The following is a 14,387-nucleotide window of genomic DNA, read 5'->3' as shown; positions in this document are numbered from 1 at the left end:
GACCCGTTCCCACACCTAAGGTCAAATATTAGGAATCAAAACTGCTCAAGATTTCCAAGTGCAAGATCTTTTTATTCATAAAAGACCCTATTTATGTTGTATGAGAAATATTAATATTAATACAGAATCTTTTTTCACCAAATAAATGGGCTTCCTGACTTCTGAAAGCCTTCTAGACAAATACTAAAAGAGCAAAAATTCCATTTGGTAAATGAAATGAAAACACATTCCCTACCAAACCTTGAGTACAGGCCATTCAGGATGATAATACAAAACCATTTATAATTCAACAAATAAAACCTGTCAACTGGTAATCACCACTTATCATAATAAAATAAGTAGCAATACACAGTAGGGGACTCTTGGGTGCAAGTTAAATCCATGCAAGAAGGGGGTTTAGTGTTGTATTTCCAAATCAGATATGCAAATGAGAGATCTGGCCCAGCCAATCTCAAAGCTCCCTTGGTCTGGAATGGAGCTGCTCCCCTCTTCTAGTTATTCACACTGGAGTTAGGTTACATATTAGCACATTTCATCTAACAGTTGCTGCAGAAACAAAAACATAAACAAATGACCTGGACTGTGACCACACCTATTAGAATGTAGTTCAACAGATAACTTGTAAACCATGTCATAAGATTTTTTTTGTTCTACAAAATATACTTTATTCCGCAAAAAAAACATCTCAAAAGGAACATCTCACACATATTAACACTCCATGTAATAAAAAACAACGGCGTAACGGAGATTGATTGTCCGTTATCAATCTTTGCAAGGGGAGGCTGATTTGCGCAATTAAGAGAGTCCCTCCAAACCTACCACTCGCTATTGTCCTTTAATCCCTGTATAGGGCCCAAAGTCCTTTCCAGCGCTCCCTCGCCGTGGGGAAGCCCCATTTGGCGACTAGGCGCTTCGTCCTCCTCCTGAGGTCCGATGGGCTCCCGCAGCGCCCGACAGAGGTTGCAGTAGAAGATGCAGTCGAGTTTCAGGGGGAAATGTGGGACATCTCGACCCCCTTCCTCGACCGGCTGACACATCCGGTTTCTCGTGATGTACTCGTACTTGCCGCCCCAGACAAAGCCAAAGATCATCCCTTGCAGCGCTCGTCTGAGTCTGGCCGGCAGCGGGTACACCACCGCCAGGTAAACCAAAGCCAGCAGGATGTCTGCTTTCAACACCATCACTTTCCCTGTGTAGGACAGCTACCGCGTTTTCCACAGACCCAGCTTCGCGTTCACCTTGGCGATCCTCTCGGTCCAGTTGTTGGTCTCGTTGTCCTGGCTCTGGAAGGAAACCCCCAGTATTTTGAGGGGCTCCGTGCAGAGCTCGAGACCCTCCGGCGCCGTCGTCCTGTGCTTCCAGGGCCCGAAGAACTTCAGTTTGCTCTTTCGGCGGTTGAGCTTCGACCCCGAGGCTCTGGAGTATTGCTCCATGACCTGCAGGGCCCTCCTCAACCCCCTGTCCGACCTCAGGATCAGCATCATGTCGTCAGCGAACTGGGAGATCTTCAGGGTTTCCCCCGCGCCTCCCGGTATCTCCAGGCCGTCAATGACAGGGTCCCGTCTCACCGTCTCTGCTAAGGGCTCTTGAAGAGGAGATGATGCCCTCCCTCATGGTGTCTCCGAGTTTCCCCCGGCGGAAGATCCACTTCCACCAGATCTGCCGACAGGGTGTCCCAGAAGCAGGTGTAGAGTTCCTTTGGGAGTCCGTCCGGCCCCGGCACCTTGCTATTCTCCATGGACAAGAGCGCCGCCTTCAGCTCCTCGGCCGCGATCGGACCCTCCAAGTCCTCCCTCACCTCCTCCGGTACTCGTGCCTTCAGCTCCTCCAGAAAAGCATCGCCTGCCTCCACCTCCGTCTGCTTTTCTGAAAAGAGCTCCGTGTAGAAAGCGGTGGCCGCTTCTACCTTGTCGCTCTCGTCCAGCACTTCCTCTCCATCTCCTCGTCTCAGGCTGTGGATCACCCTCTTTTTCTGGGCTCCTCGGACCTGATTGAGTTTGCGGAGCCTCTCCTTCAGGTCCCGTGCCCGGGCTGAATTGAAGGCTCCTCCCCCGTTAGCCGAGCTGTACTCCTCCTCTAGTTGTCTCTGGAGTCGTGCAGCTTCCTTCCTCTCCCTGGCCGCCTTCCGTCTGCAGTACATCTGCGCCGGGGTTCGGGTCCTGTCCTTCACCGACTCCCACCATTCCACCATGGAGCTGTAGCCGTTTCTCAGATCGACCCAGCTTGCGTAGTCTTTACGGAACAGTGCCTTGAAGTCGTCTTCCTCCAGTATCTCCCGGTTCAGCTTCCAGTACCCACGACTGAATGCCGGCAGGTTGGTGTTAGCCATCACCGTCAAGCGCTCGTGGCTGGAATACCACTCCGGGGACACCGTCGCCGACTCCAGGGAGCAGGTCGTGTGCAGAAAGATGTAGTCCAGGCGGCTGCACACTCCCCGGGAGTTTTTCCATGTCGTTCTGGCGTCGTTAGGGCGGCACCGTCTGAAACCGTCTACCAGGGAGAACTGCTTGAGTAGCGACTCCAGCTCTGCCGAGCTAGCATCGCTCCCCTTCTCCCGGTCGACGTTGAAGTCCCCGCCAAGCACCACCTGTCTGTTGGTGGTGCAGCAGCTGGCCAGGTCAGCAAACACTTCCTTCCGGATAGAGGGTTCCGTCGGAGCATAGACGTTAATTGCTCTCAACTTCTGCCCCCTCCAGTCGATGTCTGCGACCAGGATCCGGCCCTGCACCACCGAGAAGGAGGAAACCAGCGTCATTTCTGGGTTTCCAAGGAGGATTCCCACTCCGGAAGAGTGGACCCCTCCTACGCTCCAGCATGATTCTCCCTTCGTCCATTCCCTGGAGAATGTCAGCTTGTCGCTTTCATCCTTCAGGTGGACCTCCTGTAAGAAACAAACTGAGAAAGACTTTGAGGCCAGATCATGAAAGACTCCCCGTCTTTTCACCGGGTCTCTTAGCCCTCTCACGTTAGTTGTTAGAAAGGTAAGTTTCACAATCATGATTAAACAAGTGAAAGTTGAACCTCCTCTCTTTGTGCTTACAGTGGAAAACTTGGGAGTCTACATCTGGGCACTGTTTAGCCTAGATGTAACTCCTCTCGTTCGGGTCCTGGGGGAAATATGCTGGGCTCCCTCCAGGTCTCGCTGGGGACTGAAAGGTAAACATGCTGGACAGGTCCAGCCCTACCATCAGTCCCGGCTCCAGGGCGGCTTCAAAGTAATCCTCGTCTTCCTCGAGGATACTCTCCGCCACCGCTTCGGGAAGGCTTTTTTCTTCCCTTTCTCCAGGAGTTTCGGGGACCTCCAGTTGCTCCTGGGCCTCGGGGGAGGGGGTTCCGACTTCCTGGGCTGCCTCTTCCTGTTGTCCCTGGGCCTCGGGGGAGGGGGTTACCTCTTTCTGGGCTGCCTCCTCCTGTTGTCCGTGGCACTCGGGGGAGGGGGGTTCTGTTTCCTGGGTTGTCACTTCCTGTCGTCTTTGGGCCTCGGGGGGGAGGGTTTCCATTTCCTGGGCTGACTCCTCCGGTTGTTCCTGGGCCTCGGGGGAAGAAAGTTCTCCCTTACCACTCTTTTCTTTTGTCCTTCGGAAGGTGGATCCACCCTGCATCTCTTCTCCCGCTTTCTCTTTCCCTTCTTGCTGGGAGTTATTAGGGCCCTTCCTCCGGTCAGCCATTTTGTCCGTCGTCCTGGCGGCCATCTTGTGGCACTGGTGCGGCTGGGGGTGTGGCCTCGGCAGTTTCGGTTCTCTGCGGGGGAGGTGTGGGTTCTTTGTTCTCACCTCTCTCCCTTGAGACCGGTTTCTGCCGGCCGGCTTCCACCACCTGCGCAAACGAAGGTTTGCTTACCTTGCATTGGTGAAGGAGGTGTCCCTCGGCGCCGCATCCGTCGCACTTTTTGGCTGCCTGGCAGTTTTTTACCAGGTGCCCCTCTTTGTTACAGTGGCCGGACTGTCTGCACTTCTTGCAGAAATCCGGCATCCTGGGGTAGTAAAGGTACCCCCTGTCGGCTCCGATGTTGAAGCGGGCCGGGGGGTGCTGGAAACCGTCGACGCCCTCTAGGTCCTCTTTCAGGAGGACTCGGTACTGGCGTTTGCCGTACCAGACGCCGCAACTGTCCCTGATCTCCGTCGTTTTCCCCACCACAGTTACATACCTCTCTAGGTACGCTGTTACCAGTTCCATTGGTACATAGGGGTTGGTTGTGAGGACTGTGATGGTCCTCTGGTTTGTCTTCCTCATAGGCTCCGGCCTGAAATCAGAGAAACGGGGGTGCTTACCTTTTTCTCTGATCATTTTCGTTGCCTTTTCATATGAGGCGACCGTGGCCATGTAGGCCTCCATGTATCTCTCTGCCTTGTTGTCTTGCAGGCAGTAGAGATCTCCGGCCACCAACTGCAGGATCCTTCTCAGGAAGGTAATGAAAAAGGATTTCGCAGTTGGCATCGTCTCTGTTTTCTTAGTCCAGTGGAACCGGATCAGTGTCTTCTTGTCTGCCATCTGGAAAGGAGAAAAAAGAAAAAAGGAGAGAAAGAGAGAGAGCAAGGTCCTGTGGAGAGGAGGGTTTAGCTGCCCTCCTAAAGGAGCAGCAAGGGAGCCCTGGCCTTTGTCCTTGTGGGCAAAGCCCAGCTAGGTGCAGGCGCAGGAGGAGAGAGAGAGGGAGCGGATAGTGCTTCCGAGTCTCGAGGAAGAAAGTAAGCACCACGGGCAGGCCACGAGTATCTATTCCCAGCCAAGAGGCCAAGGAGGCAGAGAGAGAGAGAGGGAGAGGGAGCGGATAGCGCTTCCGAGTCTCGAGGAAGAAAGCAAGCACCGGGGGCAGGCCACGAGTACCTACTCCCAGCCAAGAGGCCAAGGAGGCGGAGCAAGAGAAAGGGGGAGGGGAGAGGAGAGAGCAGAGAGAGAGAACGTTGCTGCCGGATCCCACCCAGCTCAGCTGCTGCTTGGCCTTAACCCCCTAGTCTCAACCTAGGGCGATACCAGCTCAAGCACTCTTCAGGATCTTCGATCACCTTCTAGAACTTTGGAAAGACAGGAACTACGGGCATGCCACTTGAACTTGATCTTAGCCAAAAGCCCGATAAAATTGGATTCCAGCTCACTGGCCCTGCAAAACTTAGTTCAAGACTTTAAACTCTCAGACACATATAGATGTATATATCCCACAACAGCAGGATATACATGGTCAGAGGGGAATAGCAGCTCCAGAATTGACTATTGCTTTGTCTCAGAGAGAGTGAAAGTTGTTGGGGTCACTCTTCAGCCTGTCTTCTTCTCAGATCACCAGGCTTTAGGGTGTAGAGTGGAACTCAAGGGTGGGACTGTCTTTGGCCCAGGCCTCTGGAAACTCAACACAAAGCTGCTAGAGAACGAGGGGGTAGTATCCCGCTACAAGGAGAAACTATCACAGTGGGTGTCCTTGCAGTGTCTGTATGGGTCAGTAGGAGAGTAGTGGGAAGAGGTGAAGGTGAGGACAAGGGCCTTTTTCATGGCTGAGGGAAGGAAGGCTGCTGCCAGACGGAGAGTAGTGCTAGCCAGGAAACAGAGGCAGCTGCAGCGTCCCTACACGATGCTGCACAGTGGCTTCAATGTGCTTGAGGATATCGCCCTTTTAAAAAAGGACATCCGGAGCATAGCCGAAGAAAGTAGTTGAGGAGTGCTGTTAAGAAGCTGAGTGCAGTTCTTGGAAGAAAATGAGAAGTGTACTCGCTTCTTTTTCAGGAAAGTGGTAGGCTCCAAGTCTGTCATGGAAAGTGTAGTTGATGAGGAGGGAAGAGAGAGTACAGAGCTGAGTGCTATCCTCTCCTGCATCGAGGCCTTCTTGTCACGGACGTCCAAAGGGACTAACCGTGGGGAGCAGGAGAGCGGAAAAAGACCCATATGCGTAGCGGCGAGACGGGAAAAAGGCCCGGGCTCATTAGTGCAAAGAGTTCAGGAATGCCGTATAGAAACCTGTGCCCTCAGGGAGCGGACGTGGGGCGCCCTGGTGCTAGGCGGGTCTCAGGACATCCGAACGTCAGTGCTGAGCGAGGACAGAGTGCAAGACCCGGAAATATATAGCCCAAGGGAAAGAGAGGGACAGGAAGGACAGCAGACCAGAAACTAGGGACAGGACAGAGAAGCTCTACAGAGGTAAAGGATGAAGAAATTCATTTTTTTACCTCAAAGCTAGAAAACGTTTTGAGTGAAGAAGATAGGGAAGTACTTGAGGGGGATTTGACAGTAGAAGAGCTGAGAGGCTATGGAGAGCTTGCAGAAGGGGAAAACTCCGGGTGCTGACAGGCTCCCTAAAGGGGCGTCTGCTTTTACTACTTGCACGAATGAAGGCAAAAAAAAGCCAATCGATGTGAACGAACGGCGCTTTACAGAGGAGTACTGCCTGACTGGATCGTTGATGAACAACAGAGGCCACTCCGACCTCTTCTCGGTTTTCTTCAATTACTTACTAAGGATCTTCTTCACATTCGCCCATGCAGGGAAGCCAGTTACACCAAAGCAAACACAGGAAAGTGCATTTCAAGCAGAGACCAGGAGGGACTTGTTTACACCGAGAGTGGGCGGAGAATGGAACAATGCGCCCAGCCCTGTTGCTGGAGCCGATTCTTGATGAGCTCTTGGGCTCACTAAGAGGCCCTGGTTGGATGCTAATCTTTCTGTTGTTCTTGCAGGTCCTGCGCTGCTTTTGAGCCGACAGAGCTCGTCCTGGTCTGTCGGCACAGCCCAATTTGAAATGATCGGCTCAGCGTACAGAAGGAACGTGCGTTTGGTACAAGAGTGCACGAAGGCACCAGAAATACATTGGGAACAAATGACCGGTCGCTCAAGACCTCTGTGAAGTACAGGAGCGTGCAAAACGAGGCTGTTTCCACCCGGTCTCGAACCGGGGACCTTTCGCGTGTTAGGCGAACGTGACAGCCGCTACACTACGGAAACCTACAGGGACCGCTGCTGGTGTCTCGCTTGCGTTTCGGGCTGAGAAAGGGACGCGTCACTTTAGGAAGGGGGTGCTGGAGAGAGGAACAAAAGGCGCGATGAAACGAAATGCCGAAACCCGGGATCGAAACAGGGACCTTTAGATCTTCAGTCTAACGCTCTCCCAACTGAGCTATTTCGGCGGTGCGCAAAGCCCACAGCCACCTGCTCCAGCCTTCCTGTGTTGTGGCATGAGCGCACCAAGAGTAGCGGGAGAGTGTTGCAGGAACGTCACTCAGAAGGAAAGCCACCCAGCTGCGCCCTCTGAGCTCTGTCCAGCGCATCTTCCTCACATGGACTCCTGCCTGCGACGGGTAGGAAACAATTAGCAAGAACAGAACGACACCCCATGGGTGTCTCATGACCGCACCTTAGGTTGTGACAAGTGCAGGTGTGAGGGGTTGACGGGCTACTTTGGAGCAGAGCTTGGGCGGAGGGGGGGCGGGAAAGCAGACAAAGAGGTGACACCTCAAGGTCTGCACGATCACAGCTCTCCGCCGCCCCAGGCTTCCGCTCGATAAGCTACTGGACACACCCGCCCCTCCTCACACAGACCGTGGAAAAGCCCCCGAGTGGGAGGGCTCTCTCTTCCTCCCAGGAGCTCTTGGACACGACGCACAGACAGGGCGCGGGGAGCCGCCGCCTGCAAACACGGCTCCAGGCAGGACTCCACTCCGCAGGAGCCCCAGAGCAGAGGAGATGAGGGCAGCTTAGCTCCTGTGCAGAGACCTGAGCTGTTGTTGCTGTGGATGTTGTCTTTTCTGCACTCGGGGTAGGACATCAGGAAGCACATTGAAGCGCTGCGACATGCACTGTACAGATCCCGCCACTACTGGGCCCGATTTCACCGGATCGAAACCGGGCGGAAACAGGCCCGTTTCGTTTGTTGCCACGCACACTGTTTAGGGATTCGCCTAGCGCTGTGATCGAACAGACCCACTCACCTCTTAGTGTGGCGGGTCTGCACAGTGGATGTCGCAGCGCATCCTGCTTTCACTTCAATGCATGTCCTGATGAACCCTGGTCTCCCGCGTGACAGGTGGGGATACTTGCCACTATACTAACGAGGAAGACATCGCTCTCTGCTTAGTGTGCAAAACACTTACTTGCAGCATTGTGGGTGCTGTGGTTTAAATGCTATTGGTTTGTGAACAGAATACCCCTATCCCAGTACATTGTGCCACATTAAATAAACACACGAGAAAAAGAGATTCAGAACGCAAAGCTGTGTCAGTGTTCTATGTAAAAAATCGTTTGAACATCATGGGAGCTGTGTTTAATAAGCTGCTGAGTAAAGAATATTTTAATCTTCTTGCTGTCAGTAGTATTTTGCATATAGTTGACTCTTACCTGAATGAAAACAGGACGTAAAGGAAGGGTTTCAGAATTCAGACAAAGCTTTATTCCCGTGCTTACAGTCTGGGTAATTGGAGACTGCACAGTTATGCTTCCTATGGTCATATACGGGTTTTTCGCATGAAGCCGTATTGAACAGTATTTCTCGCGTTGTGAACTTGTGTATACAGCGGTCCCCCGGGTTCCAGTTAGTGCGTAATTACTCATCGATGAAAAACCGGAGGTTTAAAAAAAGATAATTAGCTCACTGATACTTTGATGTAGAGGCTGTTGAAATATCCACGTCGTGGTCTTTAAAATGCATTTGGTTTGAAGGCGTTCTGTGCTTCCGTTGCGAAGATATGGACAAAAGAATATTCGTGCTTGGTCCAAAAAAATGTAATATAAACGAAAAAGTAAAGGCTGAGAAAGCATTCACAATGTATTTTATGCACAAAGCAAGTATTCTCGCGATTCTAAGAGGTTTCGTGTAAACGCTACAGGCGTGCCAAAATCGTTTTCGAACTTCAAGCTAACTTTACCCCGGTCTGGTACCATAGGTCACGTACAGTAGCTTAAAATCCCAGTCATGTTTTTTTTCCTATCTTGTGGTACATAGCGTACCATTTCGGACTATCACAAAGGGCTTGATTTCGTTAAATGCATGTATTCATTTCCTTTCTGGAAAACTTGTATTTCAAGAAATTCACACAGCTTGCGAGAAATTAAATTCAATTCTTGATTATCAGTGCAGAAGAAATATTGCCAGCTGGCAAAAAAATATTTTTTTTTAACCGGAAAGTTGTGATGTGAGACACGAACCCACCATTCCGTCTGTTTGGCGCATTCGGTTGTTAACTGAAAAGTCGGTGGTTTGAGTCCACCAAAGGACGGGTTTCTGTTGCGATGTAAACATTTTCTTCGCAAAGGTCGATTGGATTTCTCAGCGAAACCTTTACCATTTTAATATTTGCAGGAAATGCGAGTGCTTAACACGTGTCAGAATCACCGGGAAATGTCCAGTTACTGTATGCCCAACATCGCAACTCCCCAGAAAACCATATTCACCCAAGAAAAGAGTTGAAGGATCTGATGAGGTTAGTTATGAAAGTTATGAAAGGAAGTTGATGTGGAGCTGTTAGCCGTAAAAACTCCTTAATGTCCTTAATGTCTTTGATGTTGTCATCAGCGATAAACTGCATTCAGCAAAGATAAAAAGAAAATTATCTTTGCTTACTGCCCTGTCTTTCTCAAACCTGAAGAAAGCTACCCACCCGATATCTAACATTCTATAATCACAACTATGAATGTCCACTTTGGGTATTTTTTCCATGATTATTTATTATTATTATTTATTCTGTCATTGAAGCATATTTTATGTCATATTGAAGTGTCATAATCACTGAAAAAATATTTTTTTCATTTAGAAAGTAAGAAAATGATAAATCACTAGGAATTGCATTTAGCCTGTTCTGATCTAGATTTTCTATATACTTTAACATGTCATGTTCACAATGTCACAACTCATAAATGAAACAGTGAAGTGTTGTAATTACAAATGTACATAGTTCCGGGACATTGAGATGTTTTGGTAATGAGGAAGGAGGGACATGCAATGTTCACAGGGTCAAATTTATAAAACGCTACAGTAAAATTTCTTGTATTTCGGGATTATGAGAACCTGTTACATTGTGTCTCAAACCTCAGTGTCAGAATTTTGAGACATTTTTATAACCAGGGGTAGGTTCATAGCAATAAGCAGAAAGTGCGATCATCCTTTGCTCATCCTCGGTTAACCATATATTCTCATATGCCATGTTCTGAATGTCCCATTTAAAACTGCTATATTAAAATTAAGACTTTTTATGATCAGAAGGCAAGGTTGTGGTAAATATGCATAAAGTGCAAGTGAACTTATGTTTTGCCTTTGTCTTGTTATTGTGAGTTTTGAAAATTGGTTTTCGATTTTCTGAAATGTGTTTCACACAAAAATGCAATTTGGATAGTCACTACTTATATATTCCCCTTTACTGAGGATATGTACAGTAATCCATCCCGATTAGTACTTTTAAAAATTACTGTAGAGAGCCATCAGAAAGGGAATGAAAACTTGCATTAAACAAAATCAAGCTGCATGTAATCATCCATAGTGATACATTTTGTAAGACAAGACAAGAAGAAAGACACTGCTGGGATTTGAACGCAGAATCTCCTGTTTAATAGGAAAACACTTTAACCAAATCAGCCAAGATGCTGTCAGAGTATTAACATCATGTCTGCATCAGTGATTACAGCTGACTATCGCTGGAGGACAGTTCACTGTGAACAAGTCAGCCTGCATAATGAGGGGAAGAGACCAGCCTCTGTGATGCACTATAGAGTTACACTAACCTTCTATCCAACTGTTCTATGCTGCATTCTACCCTAATGGTAAATATTGATTTCCGTGCGTGTAATATTAATTTTTTTGTCAAATATTATCAAGCACAATTTTTTTTGTTGAAAATAAGCCTTGTGGTTTTCAATGTTGTGATCCTTTTCCCCCACTGTCACCCAAATTGATACACTGTGCTTTGACAATTCTTCAGGCGATATTGTTTAGAGGAGCTCAGTAGTATTAGTTTGCGTATATAAAGTATTTCTTTTCCCTTTAATCCTTTAAAACATATTACATTTTCAAAATATTGTATCTTTCTTCCTACTAATTGTAGCGGCAATGCTTGTTAATAAGACAGAATTAAGTGTTGCTGTGCTTTCCCAAATGAGGCCCCATCTCTCTCTTCATCTCTGTGGTGCAGCCACAGAGAAGCTATTCAGGCAGGCTGATTTAAAGATGTTTTCTTTTGATAAGGGACAGCTCCCAAATGGGGATGCATTTAGCTAAGTCTGGCTATCATGATCAATGGGCATCCATTGGCGCCTATCTGTCTAGGGAGTGCCAGATGGACATCTGGACTGCATTCCTAAGTGTCAGGAGTAAGTGACTCATATCTCACCTTGATCAACCAATCAGGGACTGGTAGGGCCGAGTAACCCACGTGGGTCTCTGATGCCCATAAAACTTTCATCCAATAAACGAGCTGAAGTTCCTCCAGGTAAAAACAGGCAACACAGAGCTCCAAGACTATTCTAAAGGGAATTCAAAGGAGAATTCCAGGGCTGTGAGACAATTCCAGGGCGGGACGGCCCAGGAGCAGAAAGGCTCCCAAGGGCAGAACATTCTCGCAGCGCGCCTCCTGACCATCCTGAGACTCAGCCTGGACAACCACGGAACGGCCAGTGTGTCCGAGTGCCAGAACTTTGCTTTGTTCTAAGAGTCGAGAGCAGAGGTTGCCAGAGATTAACCAAACGATCCACCCGAGGTTAGCACCAGCAGCAGGCCTCGTGAACAGGTCGGAACTGTGGACAGCTGAATCACTATTCAGAACTATCGCTTCATCAGGAACGAACTGGTCTTCTTCCTGACCTGCTGGGACCCACAGTCATCTTTTCTCCTGTGCACAAACTTCACTAGTTTCAGCCAAAACTAACTAGTCGGTCTTCAGAGAGCATCAGCAGCGCAACGTCGTGTGATCCACTGTCCCAGCCTGAGGAACAGACAGTCAGCCCGTCTCTCAATAATAATAATACGGTGTGTGATCTCCTGTCCCAACCTGAGGAACAGACAGGAGTGAGCCAGTCTCTCAATAATAATAATACAGTGTGTGACTTCCTTTCCCAGCCTGAGGAAAAGACAGTGAGCCTGTCTCTCAATAATAATAATACAGTGTGTGATCTCCTGTCCCAGCCTGAGGAGCAGACAGCGAGCCTGTCTCTCAATAATAATAATCCAGTGTGTCATTTCCTGCCCCAGCCAGAGGAACAGACAGTGAGCATGTCTCTCAACAATAATATAAATAAACTGTGTGATCTCCTGTCCCAGCCTGTGGAACAGACAGTGAGCCTGTCTCTCAATAATAATAAAACAGGTTTTGATCTCCTGTCCCAGCCTGGGGAACAGACACTAAACCTGTCTCTCAATAATAATAATCCAGTGTGTGATCTCCTGTCTTAGCCTGAGGAACAGACAGTGATCCTGTCTCTCAATAATAATAATCCAGTGTGGAATATCCTTTCCCAGTCTGAGGAACAGACAGTGATCATGTCTCTCAACAATAATATTAATAAACTGTGTGATCTCCTGTCCCTGTCTGAGGAACAGACAGTGAGCCTGTATCTCAATAATAATAATAATACATTGTGTGATCTCCTGTCCCAGCCTGGGGAACAGACAGTGAGCCTGTCTCTCAATAATAATAATACAGTGTGTGATCTTCTGTCCCAGTCTGGGGAATTGAAAGTGAGCCTGTCTCTCAGTAATAATAATATAGTGTGTGATCCACTGTCCCATCTTGAGGAACAGACAGGAGTGAGCCAGTCTCTCAATAATAATAAAGCAGATTATCATCTCCTGTCCCAGCCTAAGGAACAGTCAAGCAAGAGCAAGTCTCTCGATAATAATAATACAGTGTGTGATCTCCTGTCCAAATCTGAGGAACAGACAGTGAGCCTGTCTCTCAATAATAATAATACAGTTTTTGATCTCCTGTCCCAGCATGAGGAACACTGAGCCTGTCTCTCATTACTAATAATACAGTGTGTCATTTCCTGCCAAAGCCAGAGGAACAGACAGTGAGCATGTCTCTCAACAATAATATTAATAAACCGTGTGATCTCCTGTCCCAGTCGGAGGAACAGAAAGTGAACCTATCTCTCAATAATAATAATACAGAGTGTGATCTCCTGTCCCAGCATGAGGAACAGACAGTGAGCCTGTCTCTCAATAATAATAATAATAAAGTGTGATTTCCTGTCCCAGCCTGAGGAACAGACAGTGAACCTGTCTCTCAATAATAATAATAATACAGTGTGTAACCTCCTGTCCCAGCCTGAGGAAGAGACAGTGAGCCTGTCTCTCAATAAAAATAATACAGTGTGTGATCTACTGTCCCAGCATGAGGAACAGACAGTGAGCTTGTCTCTCAATAATAATATAGTGTGTGATCTTCTGTCCCAGTCTGGGGAAAAGAAAGTGAGCCTGTCTCTCAGTAATAATAATATAGTGTGTGATCCACTGTCCCATCTTGAGGAACAGACAGGAGTGAGCCAGTCTCTCAATAATAATAAAGCAGATTATGATCTCCTGTCCCAGCCTAAGGAACAGTCAGGAAAGAGCAGGTCTCTCGATAATAATAATACAGTGTGTGATCTCCTGTCCCAGCCTGAGGAACAGACAGTGAACCTGTCTCTCAATAATAATAATACAGTGTATGACTTCCTGTCCTAGCCTGAGGAACAGACAGTGAGCCTGTCTCTCAATAATAATAATACAGTGTGATCTACTGTCCCAGCCTGAGGAACAGTGAGCCTGTCTCTCAATAATATTAATACAATGTGTGATCTCCTGTCCCAGCGTGAGGAACAGACAGTGAGCCTGTCTCTCAATAATAATAATACAGTGTGTGACTTCCTGTCCTAGCCTGAGGAACAGACAGTGAGCCTGTCTCTCAATAATAATAATACAGTGTGTGACCTCCTCTCCCAGCCAGAGGAACAGTGAGCCTGTCTCTCAATAATAATAATACAGTGTGATCTCCTGTCCCAGCCTGAGGAACAGTGAGCTTGTCTCTCAATAATAATAATGCAGTGTGTGATCTCCTTTCCCAGCATTAGGAACAGACAGTGAACCTCTCTCTCAATAATAAAAATACATACAGTGAGCCTGTCTCTCAATAATAATAATTCAGTATGTCATCTCCTGTCCCACCCTGAGGAACAGTGAGCCTGTCTCTCAATAATAAAAATACAGTGTGTGATCTCCTGTCCCAGCCTGAGGAACAGACAGTGAGCCTGTCTCTCAATAATAATAATAATAATAATAATAATAATAATAATAATAATAATAATAATAATAATAATAATAATACAGTTGTAGTGTGCTCTCACGAGGCACCAGTTCTGTAGGGTTTGGGCATTTACTGGGATAATTATTAATTGTAGCAGTAAATAATAAAATGATTATTTTAATGGCTAGAATCCAACCATGCGAT

At 47.9% G+C, this 14,387-nt stretch overlaps 1 non-coding gene across 1 annotated transcript; it reads right to left on the bottom strand.

Moving 5' to 3' along the window:
- Positions 1 to 145: 145 nt before the first annotated feature.
- On the bottom strand, positions 146 to 203 carry LOC148663241 (U7 small nuclear RNA). Its single transcript, XR_015938994.1, has one exon. It is a non-coding gene; the product is annotated as a U7 small nuclear RNA (small nuclear RNA).
- Between the last annotated feature and the right edge of the window lie 14,184 nt (positions 204 to 14,387).

The sequence above is a fragment of the Lepisosteus platostomus genome, chromosome 5 (genome assembly GCF_059453375.1).
Source record: "Lepisosteus platostomus isolate fLepPlt1 chromosome 5, fLepPlt1.hap1, whole genome shotgun sequence".
NCBI lineage: Eukaryota > Metazoa > Chordata > Actinopteri > Semionotiformes > Lepisosteidae > Lepisosteus > Lepisosteus platostomus.
Note: the sequence above shows the minus strand (reverse complement) of the source record. Positions and strands in the feature narration are given on the sequence as shown.